We start from the raw sequence: 13,168 nt of genomic DNA, 5'->3' as shown, positions 1-13,168 counted from the left end.
TACTCACCATGTCATCATTCTAGAAAGTTAATTTACAGCAAGGTAGTGCATTGTAACATTGTGAGGCCTTAGTTTTAGTTTTAGTTTTAATATAGAATTGAAAATAGACAATAGCTTGGGAATAGTAAATAGTTTCTAGCTATTGCTTCCAAGTTCAATGACCCTTCTCATGTTTGTAGTTGTATCTACTTCCAAGCACTGCCCCATAAACAATGATGTAATTTCCACATTTGAGCGGTATCTGCCTTTTGCCATAAGATAGTCATCCCCCAACATAATGGACACTTTATGCATGATTTCATTTGTTTTGAATTTCATTTTTTTCAATCTATTCTAGGAAACTTTCCCCAAAAATACAATCATTTCTTTTGTGGCCCAAAGAGAGAAATTTGCCAACATTGTCAGTCGAAAGGTGGTATTCACTAGCCACCTCCAAGCATCCAAAAGCACCTTTGAATGTGGTATCCCTTTTGAGATCACAATTTCTTCCACACAAGATATCTACCACTCTATAGAGGATTATGAGCAATGCATTTTTGAGTTTGTATTTGACTTGTGTACTTGCCTATCTTCTCACCAATCCTTTGCACTGATTTTCCTTAGGTCCATGAAGGTCATTGCATGCATGCGATCCTTTGACTCGATGACCACATTAGAAAGTTGGGTTGCATCCATGCTTCCCTCTTTTTTTACCATAATATTTTGAAACTTTAGAATGTTGCAAGTAGACTTGAGAGGATCTCCATCAATTTGTTAATTCTCCAGTAATACAATCTCCCCTAGGACAACATTTGTCATGATAAGACAATGTCCTTCCAAATGCAATTTTACAATTGTGATTGACTTTGGTAACTAGACCCGAGCACAACCTTAGCTTCTGCTATGTTATTGGCTCCAAGAATCAATTTTTGTGTATTCAAATCTGATGTATCTTCTTTCGATCTTGCTATTCCTCATTGAATACTAGAGATTGTCAAAATCAAATGTGTTTAAGCTAGATTTGAGATTGTGTTGGATAATCTTGCCACACATCTCATATTTAAGTTCCGTGTTTTTTTGAAAATTATTTAGGATTGGGCAATAAAAACCCAATAATCTAAAAGAATGCTACAACAACACATTACCAACCATCAAATATTATTATTAATTAAGTTTAAACTTAGTCCCATCACAAATAAAGATACTCATTGTATTCAGGTGATGTTTCCATCTCTACTGTCACCTATCATTATTTGTAGCAACTTACACATATTCATAAGGATCATATCAAAAATCACACACATCATGATTATAATGAGCACCTGTCTCATATACAAAAACTTGCTCATACACATCACAGGTACACAAGTTAATTACCTTTCCATACATCACATACATAATAAGTAGCTCCAATATACATCACAAAGACTATAGTGACCTGCTCACACGTGAATCACAAGACATCATATATATATAATCTGGAATCATTAGGTTCATGCAATAGTTAATGTTATCGGCATATCCGTCATTTGAAACCTCTTTTATCGCCATAGTAATAGACTGTGAGTTTCATTGAAAATTTGTTGTTATTTGTCATACGGATACCCATTTTTTGGAGTTGGTGGGATTGTTTTAATCATGAATAGAAATTTTTGTGTGGAAATAAAAGTGAAGAATGGAGTTCCTATAAGAACTCTAGCAAGGTTGCATCAGTGGCAATAGGGATGCAATTTGGATGGGCTTTGCAGCTCTCCTTACTGACGCTATATGTGCAGGTTTAAGGTATTCCTTATACATGGGCTAGTTATATATGGCTGTGTGGCACTATTTCTAGCATGTTTGTGCAACCAATAGTGAGGTATTATAGTGATAGATCCGAGTGCTCTCAGGGAAGAAGGAGGCCATTTATAGTTATGGGAGTATGCATTGTGGTAATGGCAGTTATGCTCATTGGATTTTCAGCAGATTTGGGATGTATGTTTGGTGATTCAATCTCATACAGGCAAAGAGATATTACTATTTTTGTTTTGGGGTTTTGGCTCCTTGATCTTGCCAACAATATGCTTCAAGGGCCTTGCAGGGCAATCCTCATAGACTTATCAGGTATGTCATGCTTATATTGTTTTGCTATTTGTTGCAATGGTATCTAGAAAGTTTATGTTTAAGATGATGGTTAAGGCCTTACTTACAGCCTTTTTGAGCTACATTTCTTTTTCCCTTCTCTTTTTTTCAATGTCATCTTGTAGTATTGTTCAAAGTAATGGTCAAGTTGCATACATTTGTCCTATGTTGGTGTTAGCTCCAATCTCGCTTGAACATGACCATTTATAGAAAATTTCCAACAAAAAGTACCATGTATAAAATAACTCAAATATTTAAAGAAAGAAACTTTTTTGATTAATGAAAAACTTTGACATTTCCCACCTCTCGAGGTTTTCAATCTTCAATGCCCAATGTTGAAGACTTTTCCATGAAGGGTTGTCTAGGAAAACCTCCTTAGCTTAGCCATGTAGAAAATAGACCTTGAAGGAAGTATATGTTTACAGAATGTCTCTATTAAGATCAACTATTACAGGATGGTGAGGTGATTAATTTTTAATCTATGGAGACTAATGTTTAGATTCATGAAACTATTACTGTATTAATCCGCAATCAACTATATTTATTCCCTTCGAAGAAAGTTTTACCTATAGGATATTTTTTATTTACCTTTTACAAAGGGATGTACCAATTGTTTTTGCTTTCAAAAATTTCATCAAGCAAAATATTTCGTTACCATAGCTCATCATAGGTCTTTGAAATTATTTCCATAACACATTTAAAGAGGCTTTGGTTGAAGCCAATAATTTCCTATGGTTTATCATTAGATTTCATTAATGATTATAGAGTTTTAAAATTTAGCTCTTGATGGTTGTAATTTGAATAGCTCATCAAAGGCTATATCCCATTATCTTATGTCGAGCATTTCCTGTTAGGAGTGCATATTTCATCAAAGGTAGTGCTAGATAGGTTTGGATTTTTTATATTCTAGTGTGTACCCATTAAAGACTCCTCTACTACAAATGCAATTTCTTTTCTCAATGGAGAGACTTACCAAAAAGAACATCCATACTTGGTTTATATTTCATTGACTGTATCCCAAAAAGGTATGATTTCTTCACATTCCTTGGAGAGGGACATTGTCCATAGGGAATTTCACTCCAAGTAAAAAGTTTTTCATTTTCATGGGCTAAGTAGTGAAAATTTTGAGGGAAGAATTATGAATCTCCCTATCATTCAAGGACTCAATATAGTGTTTCCATGAGCAAATTTTGCTCTTCACAAATAGCCACAAGAAATTAAAACTAGGCAACCATAAATGAACTCTAGATTGTATTCTCTTGCTAAATGAAGGAGTTTAATTTGATGAATGAAATATTTTACTGAATTCTAGGGCCTCTTGAAGCTCCACCCATATGTATTTCTAGATGCTTTTCCTCTGGCAGGAAAAAACCAGAGATGAACAAGAAGTGCCAATGCCTTTTTCTCACTGTTTATGGTAGTAGGGAATGTGTTAGGATTTGTGAGTGGTTCTTACAATAAATGCTATACAATTCTTCCGTTCAAAAGAATAGAGGCATGTGGTGTTAGCTATGCTAATCTAAAGTTTGCCTTTTTTATAGCAATAATCCTCTTAGTGGTTGCTACCATTCTCAGTGTAACAGGCACCCTTGAAAAAAGATGGTCAAAGGCTCAAGTAGAAGCAAAAGCGAGGGCAAAGGCAGTAGGAGGTAAAATTCATAATCCAGTTGATGAAAATGATGAAGATGATGAGGAGCAAGAGGCTAATGAAGCAACCCAGGAGACATTCATATGGGAGCTATTTAGTGCTTTTAGAGATCTCCCTTCTCCAATGTTGTATTTACTTATTGTAACTACACTGATATGGCTTGGGTGGTTCCCCTTCTTACTCTTTGACACAGATTGGATAGGTCTAGAAGTTTATAACGGAAAGCCTTTTGGTCCTGAACCTCTCCCAATTTTATATGATGAAGGTGTCAGATTAGGATCATTTGGCCTAATGCTAAATTGAATAATGCTAGGAGCAATTTCTTTGATGATAGAAACTATGGCTCGCAGGACATGCCCTAAATTATTGTGGGAAATCGCAAACTTCATTCTGTGCCTTTTGTTTGCATGTACTGTTATCATCACCAAACTCTCTAAAAATCATGAATCTGTACCGCCTCATAGTTCTGTTAAAATTGCAGCTTTGGTTGTTTTTGCAGCCCTTGGAGCACCTCTTGCGGTATGTTTTAGATCTCCCCCTTTGATAGTTATCTTGGATGTTATGTATATACATATATAATTTCTAGTTTCTTGTAAAGCAACTAGTTTGATATTAAAGTATCATGGTTAGCACTATTCTCTGTACTTTGGGTAGTTACAATTTATGACTTTGATAAAGATTGATTACTTGTGACATTTGCAGGTAACATATAGCATTCCTTTTGCATTAACAAGAACCTTTACTTCATATTCTGGAGCAGGTCAAGGTAAATATTCTTTAATCAACTTATTTCCTTTTTAATGCTTTCACAATTATTTTGAACATTTCCAAGGCTGTCAGTAATTTTCACTGTCAATTCAATCAACATATTCCCTCAAATAAACTTATTTTTGTTTTTTATGCTTTCATGATTATTATGAACATTTTCAAGGCTGTGAGTAAATTTACTGCGAATTCAATCAACACAATCCCTTTTTGCAGTGCAACTATTTTTTGGTTTTGGAAGTACATGGTATATTCAAGAATATTGCTCTTGAGGGATATGAAGAAATGCAAATTATTCAGAATGCAGAATTAGCAGTTGTTGTATAGTAGAGAGCCCATTGAAATTACTACTTCCTGTAGACACCTAAAAACTTTTAGAAAATAAACTATTTTTATTTTCTGAAAAATTCCTGATGACATCATCATTTATTAATTAATTAATTTATTTTTTATGCCATTAAATCCTTTTATCTTAATTAAAAATATTTAATTAAGGAATCCCTCCCAAAAATGTTTAAATCTTATTTAAACATTATTTCCTTATTTATTAATTATTTAATTAATAAATTGACCAAAAAAACCCAAAATAAATTAAAAAATTATTTTTTGCCCAAAACTTGGCCAATTTCCTTAAGACCACTAGCCTCTTCCAAAATCTTCTAATCCTTCTTTAATTTTGATTAAAGGCTAATCCCATCATTTCCTACCCCTAATCCCAACTCAAAATATTTAATTAAGATTAAATATTAATCCTCATGTTTATTAAAAAAGTTTTAATAAATATCTCCTCAACCCAAACCCTTGAAATAAATAAAACTTTATTTATTTCCTAAAAATCTAATTTATCCTCATCCTAAGAAGTTCTAGACTCTTCTAGAAAGTCTTCATCCTCATCCTAGGAAATTCTAGACTATTCTAGAAAGTCTTTATCCTCATCCAAAGTCTAGGCTCTTCTAGAAGATGTCTTTAAACCTAATCCTAATCCCCTCCTAACCTTGTCACATTCTCTAAATAGGGGTTAAAACTTACTAACCCAAGCTAAAGTTAACAAATATTTCCTCCTTCACCCACCCTCATTAAATGCCATCCACTTGCCTATCCCTAAGCTAATCGTAAACCATCCTAATCCATCCTCTAATAATTTGCACAATCCTAAGCAAGCTTAAAACCTTCCTAATCAAGCCCAAGTTGAAATTCCTCTCATCTCCTTCAAAATATCTCAACCATAAAACTTTATGAAGCCCACTGGGCCATAAATGACTCTTCCAAGCCCTTTTATTGCTCTTACAAGCCATTATGAGGGTCTTTATGAAGATTTTATCCCTTGAGCCTCCTTTTTTGACTCATCCTTCCCCCTTCCTCCATCCTCTCACCCTATGACATGTGTCACTCCTTGATTGGCTATAAGGAAGCACAATCCATGTGCTCTCCTCTCATGCAATTTGAGCCCTCCATGAGCTTTTTCCCATCCTTGCATCTTAGCCCTCAATCCCTCAAGCCTTTTGCCTATAAATTGGATCCTTCCCCTTTGCAAAACAACACAATCCATGAAGTAAAGTCATAATGCCATTTTAAGAAGCCATTTTACATCAAAACCATACACTCACACCCAAATTCCAACTCCATTTGAAGCCCTTTTTTGAAGCATAAGCTTGAGCATACATCCTATCTATTTAGACAAAGCCACTCAACAAGAGAGCTTCTCATTGAGAGAGTCCATTAATGGCTCATATTCTCAATTGAGAGTTCATCTTAGTCCATCTTGAAGTTTATGAATTTTGTTTAGTTTGTAGAAGCTTTATTTAAATTTGGTTTCTATTAGCATACTAACATTGCTCATATACACTTCCACCACATAAAAATTTATGCATCACTGAACAACTAACCTCGAATTGTCAAATACCTATGAGAAATGTTATTAACTTAGTAGATTAAATAAAGTAAAAACATTTTGAAATCATAGCTATTTACAATAAAAAATATCACTCACACTATGCTCTTGTCTGAAATATCTAGCTCATTTTTTTTATTAATAGTGCCTTCTCTATTAATGAAATATTAAGTATTCACAAAAAAGGGTCGAGGGATACAAGGTCACCCTGCAAGTTCGAGTAAGATGTGGCCAAAGATATCTAGCTTATTTCAATATAATAGTCTTCTGATTAACAGTTATCATCTAATTAGCCCCTTTGTTGTGATATACAAGGATAGTGGCACTTATGCTTCTGAACATGATGCAGACTAGAGCTTTGTATTGCATGTCCTATTCTTGTTTAAATAATCGTAAAAGAGGGATTTTGAAAGGTTCCCAACCCATTTACAAAAATAAAAAAATATTTATAGATGGATAGGCTAGCAGAAACAGTCACCCCGACTCACAAAAAGGGACAAAAGGAACAAAAATATTTGAGAATTAGGTACAGCCAAGGGTCCTATCCACAGGATCATTGAGAGGCAAGTTTCCTTCCTATCTTTTCTCAAATTTTTTGATTACCAATCCTAAATCAAGAGCACTCCTAATACACCTCTCATCAAAATTTGTTCTCCTTATATTCCTTTTTGAGGAATGTGAGGAATGTGAAATCGAAAACTCAGACATGGGAGTGATAACATTTCTCCCGAATAACTTTGTATCAACCCTCAAAAAATTTCTACTTGCTACTAGCCTCATCTAAAACTCTCATATGGGCCAAGGGTCTCTTGTCATGGAACATTATTTTAGTCAAAGCAGAGAAATGTTCCTCCTTTTTTGGGCTTTGCAATAGTTTGCAATTTAACAAGTGAATTTTCTGCTAGTCTCAAAGATAACAACCATATTAGATTTTTTTTTGTGAAGTTCTATTATTGCCCTAATGTGGCGATTGAAAAGGATTCTGGCCCTTCTGATCATTCTGGCTATAGTTTTGTTCTCCATAGGAAAACTTTTCTTGGATCTGTTTAAGTATGCTCTAAATATATGAACTAGCCTTTTCACAAGATTAGCTGTGAATACAATCTTAATATCTTTTCTGACATTTTAATGCTTTTAAGATTTAGTTTTAGATTATTTTAATTTTTCTCTATTGCTTCATGCTATATAGTTTATAATTTTAGTTACTTTAATTATTAGGTTTCCTTGGCCTTTTGATTGGGTAGTGAACTTGCAGAAGTTTTCTATCTCATTGATTTATCATGGTATTTTATTGATAAAAATTGATACAAGTGTGTGTTTTTACCCTGACTGAAGTCAACATCATATTTTCAAATGAAGCAAGGCATAATCATTTGAAATTTTCTTTTGTCATTTCAAGATTGTCTATGGGAGTTCTTAATCTTTCAATTGTCATTCCACAGGTAAATGCTTAAATTGTTTGTCACATATAATTTCTTCTCTTCCACCCAATTTTTTTGTCAGATCTTCTATGCAGCTTATTGTATTGCTTCATCAAATTATTGTGTCTATAGGAAGTGGACCATGGGATGCACTAATTGGAGGTGGAAATATCCCTACGTTTGTGTTGGCATCAATTTCTGTGTTGGTTGATGGAATAGTAGCTCTTTTTCTTCTACCCTCACCACCTCCTAAATTTCATCCTTCTTGCTTGCTACGAACTAGTAGTTCTCCCATTCCTTGATGATCCCTGATATCATCACTTTACTTCAATGTCATCAAATGTCATTTTTTTGGATGGACTACATCTAGCACTCAATAATTTTTTTGTGCCTAATGACCCATTCCTCACGAGCTTAAGAGAATTGTAGTGCCTGCCCTCATTCACATTTTTCTGGACACATTGTTGCTATTATTATCGGACTATGTTAGACTAGTTTTATGTTGATGGATTAGTGGTATTGTTTTGAGACTATCAGACATTATGTTATGGATTTAGTTTATATATGATGAGATCATTTAGACTTTACATTTCATGTATGCATGATGATCATTACATTGCTTTCAGTTATTGATGATGATTAGTTAGATGGTTTATTATCTCATGTGTTTTATTATGGATACTTACCCCATACTTGCATGTGTATGATGTGTGTGTTTTTTCTTATTGTATGGCATTTCTGATGTGGTTAAGGAAGGGAGTCGTAGTCACCTGCTAGTCAGGATCTACACGATGCACCACTTCTTGCCATTGCCTATTTAGCTTAGCATTATATATATTGTATGTACATGCATGGTTTTTATGCAGGTTGCAGGTACCGAATATCGACTTTCCCAAATTGCCAGGATGAGCGTACCCTACTACACTATCTCAATGATAAGAGAAGGGAGATAAATTCTCAAGTCCAAATCCCAAACCCTTAAACCATTGTCCTAGAAATATAGGACAAGTATCTGGATATTTCACCCACCGAATGTGTCAGATGACATAATTCATGATTTTTAACCCTTTTGACTGATTTTGTATGAATTGTTCTATGATGGGTTTTCATATTTTATCTTGGAGGTCTATGGTGAATTTTCTATTAATTAAGTCTTAATAAATAGATTTAATTAATAAATTAATTATTTGGAGAAAATTAATATAATATCATGATCTTTAATATTTTGACTATAATTAATTAAATGAGAATTAATTGAGAAAAAGAATTAAATAAAAGAAAATTAGAAATTAAAATTAATAATAATTATAAAATAATAATAAAGTAATAAATAAATAATAATAAAAGTTATAAAAATTAAAATGAAAGTTATAAAAATTAAAATAAAAGTTATAAGCTTGCCTAGGAGTAAACACACCTTTTTATTTCTCTTATGTCAACAACACAGGAGTTAGTGCACCAATTAAAGCACATGGTGTCTACAACCTTATGACTCATCTAGAAGGTTGGAAAAAGCTCGTGCTTAGTTGTCTACACCTTCTAGTTGTTTCTAGAGACATTCTAGGTGCTTCCTGAGAGTCCTTTATATTCGGGCACTCCTAGAGGCTTAGGTAGAGCATGGAAGAGCATTTTGGAGCATTGGAGGACTCGGGAACTTTGGAGAAGGGAGGAGCATGCTCTGTGGGTTTTCTGAGGAAAAAGTGAATTAGCATTAGAATCTGGGTAGACTCTTGTGATTTTTCTTATGCTATTTCCTCATCTTGCACTTCCTGTCTTCTTTGTGTCTTCCATATGTTTTCTGAAGATTTTCCTATTTTGGTTGTATGCATTCTGAATATGGGTAGTTAAAATTTATTTGAGAAAACCTTATATGCATAGATCTGAAGAGATTATGGGGCTAGGGTTTAAATTATAACCAAATCCATTAGAAAATTTTACTGAAAAAATTTAGAGAAAAAATATTTTATAGGAAATTCTTAAAATTGTGAATATATTCTTTGTGGAAAAACATACATGTTTATATATTTTCAAATCTGCATACATACATATATATATATATATATATATATATATATATATATATATATATATATATATATATATATATATATATATATATATATATATATATATATATATATATATATGTATGTATGCAGATTTGAAAATATATAAACATGTATATATTCTTTGTGGGAAAATATACATGTTTATATATTTTCAAATTTGCATACATACATATATATATATATATATATATATACATATATATATATATATATATATATATATATATATATATATACATATATACATATATATGTATACATATATACATATATATATATATATATATACATATATATACATATATATATATATACATATATATATAGATATACATATATATATATCTATATGTATATATATATGTATATATATGTATACATATATGTATATATATGTATACATATATATATATATATATGTATATATATGTATACATATATATATATATGTATATATATGTATACAAATATATATATATATATATATATATATATATATATATATATATATATATATATATATATATATATATATATCAGTGAGAAAACTTATTAAATCGCATCACGATTCTTATTATATAAAAAATGCTTTTATTAAAAAATGTTATAAAAAAAAGTATAGCAAATCGCATTGAGGGGCATGAATGGTACCTCGTACCTCCACGGGTCGCAGAGGCCTACCGTCGCAGGACTGCGATGACAGGGGTACACTGTACCCACTGTCAACATAGTGCTTGCAATTGCAGGTACTACATACTTTAGCGGAGGGGGAAGAATTATATTAATATTTGTTTTTTATATATATGGGTATGTTGGGAGTTATGAGGATAGAAATCAAAATTGACATTCTTTGATTTTGTTACAATGTTATAAGATGTTATTATCAATTGTTATAATTATATATATATATATGTATGTATGTATGTATGTATGTATGTATGTATGTACATAAATATATATATATATACATATATATGTATGTATATAAGTATATATGTATTAATAATAAATTATTATTATATTATAAAAATAATTGTATTAAGAGATCTTTTCTTTATTAATAAATTAATTTGTAATATTATGGTATGAAAATATAGATTTAATTTAATTGATTTGAATTATGAAGAAAGGATGATTATGAAAAGAATTGGTAATTTCTTATGTCAAAAACTTACTAGTTAAATATGATGGGAGTCGTTTTCAAATAATGTTTATATAATAAAAATGTCATTAGAATAATTGGAAAATCGATTCTAAGAGTTATAGGGAGAAACTTTTATCTATCAAACAAATGCATGTATTAGGTAAAATGTACAAAATGTTCCTCCATTCATTATCCAAAATTGGAAACGTAAACTGAAAACCTCCACATTTAATTCAAGTATGTAATTTTAGCAAAACCAAAACATGTGCTTGCATTGTGTATTTTCTTATGTTTCTGTTTTGGGTTTTGGGTTGACTACTATTGACCAATTATAGGACGTCTACCAGAGGCTTGGGGGTTATGATTGTGATGTCATGATGATGTCTTATTTCTGATATTTATCAAGCCAACCATGGTTATGTGATGGAATGCTCTATGTAATGTTTGTAATTACTGATTGTTATAGTTGAGATTCTTATGTATGGGACACTTGAGTTAACCATTTTTGAGTCATCGATCAGTTATTTGTGGGATATTTTCCAGTCGCCAGGATGGGACTGAAATGTTGATTTATGATATCATGTTGTGACATGTTTTGACTCAACCATTTTGGAGTCTTCAATTAGTATGATTTGAGATATATTTTGGTTATTAAGAACCAATGGATACTTTTGATTATCAGTGATGCTTCAGTTGCCAATAGAGAGCTGTTGTGGTCATGATTTTCTATGGATGCTTTTTAGTTGCTCATGGAGATTTGATGCTTTTATTGTGGATATTTGATGTTCTTATTATGGATTATCTTTTGATTTTTCTTTCCAATCACTTGTATAGGATTGGGCTGCTTTATGATTCCATGAGCTTAGGGTAAGTTATCTGCTTGTAGTGTTAGGAAGTGGCTTGCAATGGGGGCCGGGGCCCTAAGAGGCTGCCAGGGTAACTCATTGTAAGTTGTTTAATAAGTGAAAATATTCACACCTAATACTAACTAAATGAACCTAAAAAGATAATTGTTTTGTTCTCGCCCATGCCTCGAGTGCTAGTACAGACTAAGATGGGAGTAGAGAGAATGCTTGGTTGCGACCTTGCATTCCATAGTATGCCTTGTCAGTATGAGAGGATACTAGTGGCCGCATGAGGATTAGTAGGGACCCGTGGAGTATAGCTAACTGCCAAGGTAACTTCTACATGATATATGCGATGACACTTTCCTGCTTGCATAGTAGGTTCCTACATGTCATTGTGTGCCTCTGGGAATTAGATGTCAATTTTGTGTTGGAACCTTTGAGTTATTATACTTTTAGGATTCTTGGACTTAGAGAGTATTTATACTATGTGATTTTGATAACTTGTTTGGGACTTGAGATTATGTCCTTAGCACGGTGGGAGTGGACCACTTAGGTTCCATGCGGTCGGGTGGGAGTGTTTTTCCACTCTTATCATTTGAGATCCGTTTGAGACATCGTGGCTGATGCGTCCTTCATGATGATGGATATGTATCCTTTCATTGATGATTAGCATATGTTAGATGATGTTATCTTATGCTTACATTTGCATGTTAGATTAATTTCTGCATATGATGTAGTATATGTTAGGAGTGACATTCCTACTATGTTAATACCGATGATCTCCTCGGTGATTTGGAATGTTATGCACAGAGGGATGGAATGTTATGCATGGAGGGATGGCTAGGACCCACAATGGTATAATGATGCTATTAATGATTGGGAGGAACTATGCACTTAGTTTATTATGTTTGATCTTTATGATGGATGTATATATCTTCTATGATGATGTATAATGTGTATCATATGGTTATCTTTACTTGATGTATCATGGATTAGAATAGGATGATGTACCTTATTCCACATATGTATATTCTTTTAAGCTTTTCATACCCTGTGACATGTATAGTGGATGATTGAGCATTTAGAAATGTAATGTATAAACATTGGACTTATCATTATTATATCATGTGGTTGTTGTATTAGATGGATTCAATAATGTTAGTTGATTTAGATGTAATTCAACGTTAAGGGATCCTTAAAAAATGTAACCTGTTATGTTTACATTTAGATGGACATTGCTATTGCTTCCGTTATTGTGTATAAGTTATAAGTGGTATTTACT

General features: G+C 32.4%; 1 pseudogene; it reads left to right on the top strand.

Moving 5' to 3' along the window:
* The first annotated feature begins 1,617 nt into the window (after positions 1-1,617).
* On the top strand, positions 1,618-8,127 carry LOC149569455 (sucrose transport protein SUC9-like; annotated as a pseudogene).
* The last annotated feature ends 5,041 nt before the right edge of the window (positions 8,128-13,168 follow it).

This window comes from Cupressus sempervirens, chromosome 3, assembly GCF_028749045.1.
Source record: "Cupressus sempervirens isolate cs-2001-9-10 chromosome 3, ASM2874904v1, whole genome shotgun sequence".
Taxonomy (NCBI): domain Eukaryota; kingdom Viridiplantae; phylum Streptophyta; class Pinopsida; order Cupressales; family Cupressaceae; genus Cupressus; species Cupressus sempervirens.
The sequence above is the reverse complement of the archived record's forward strand: the minus strand, read 5'-3'. Positions and strand labels throughout refer to the sequence as shown.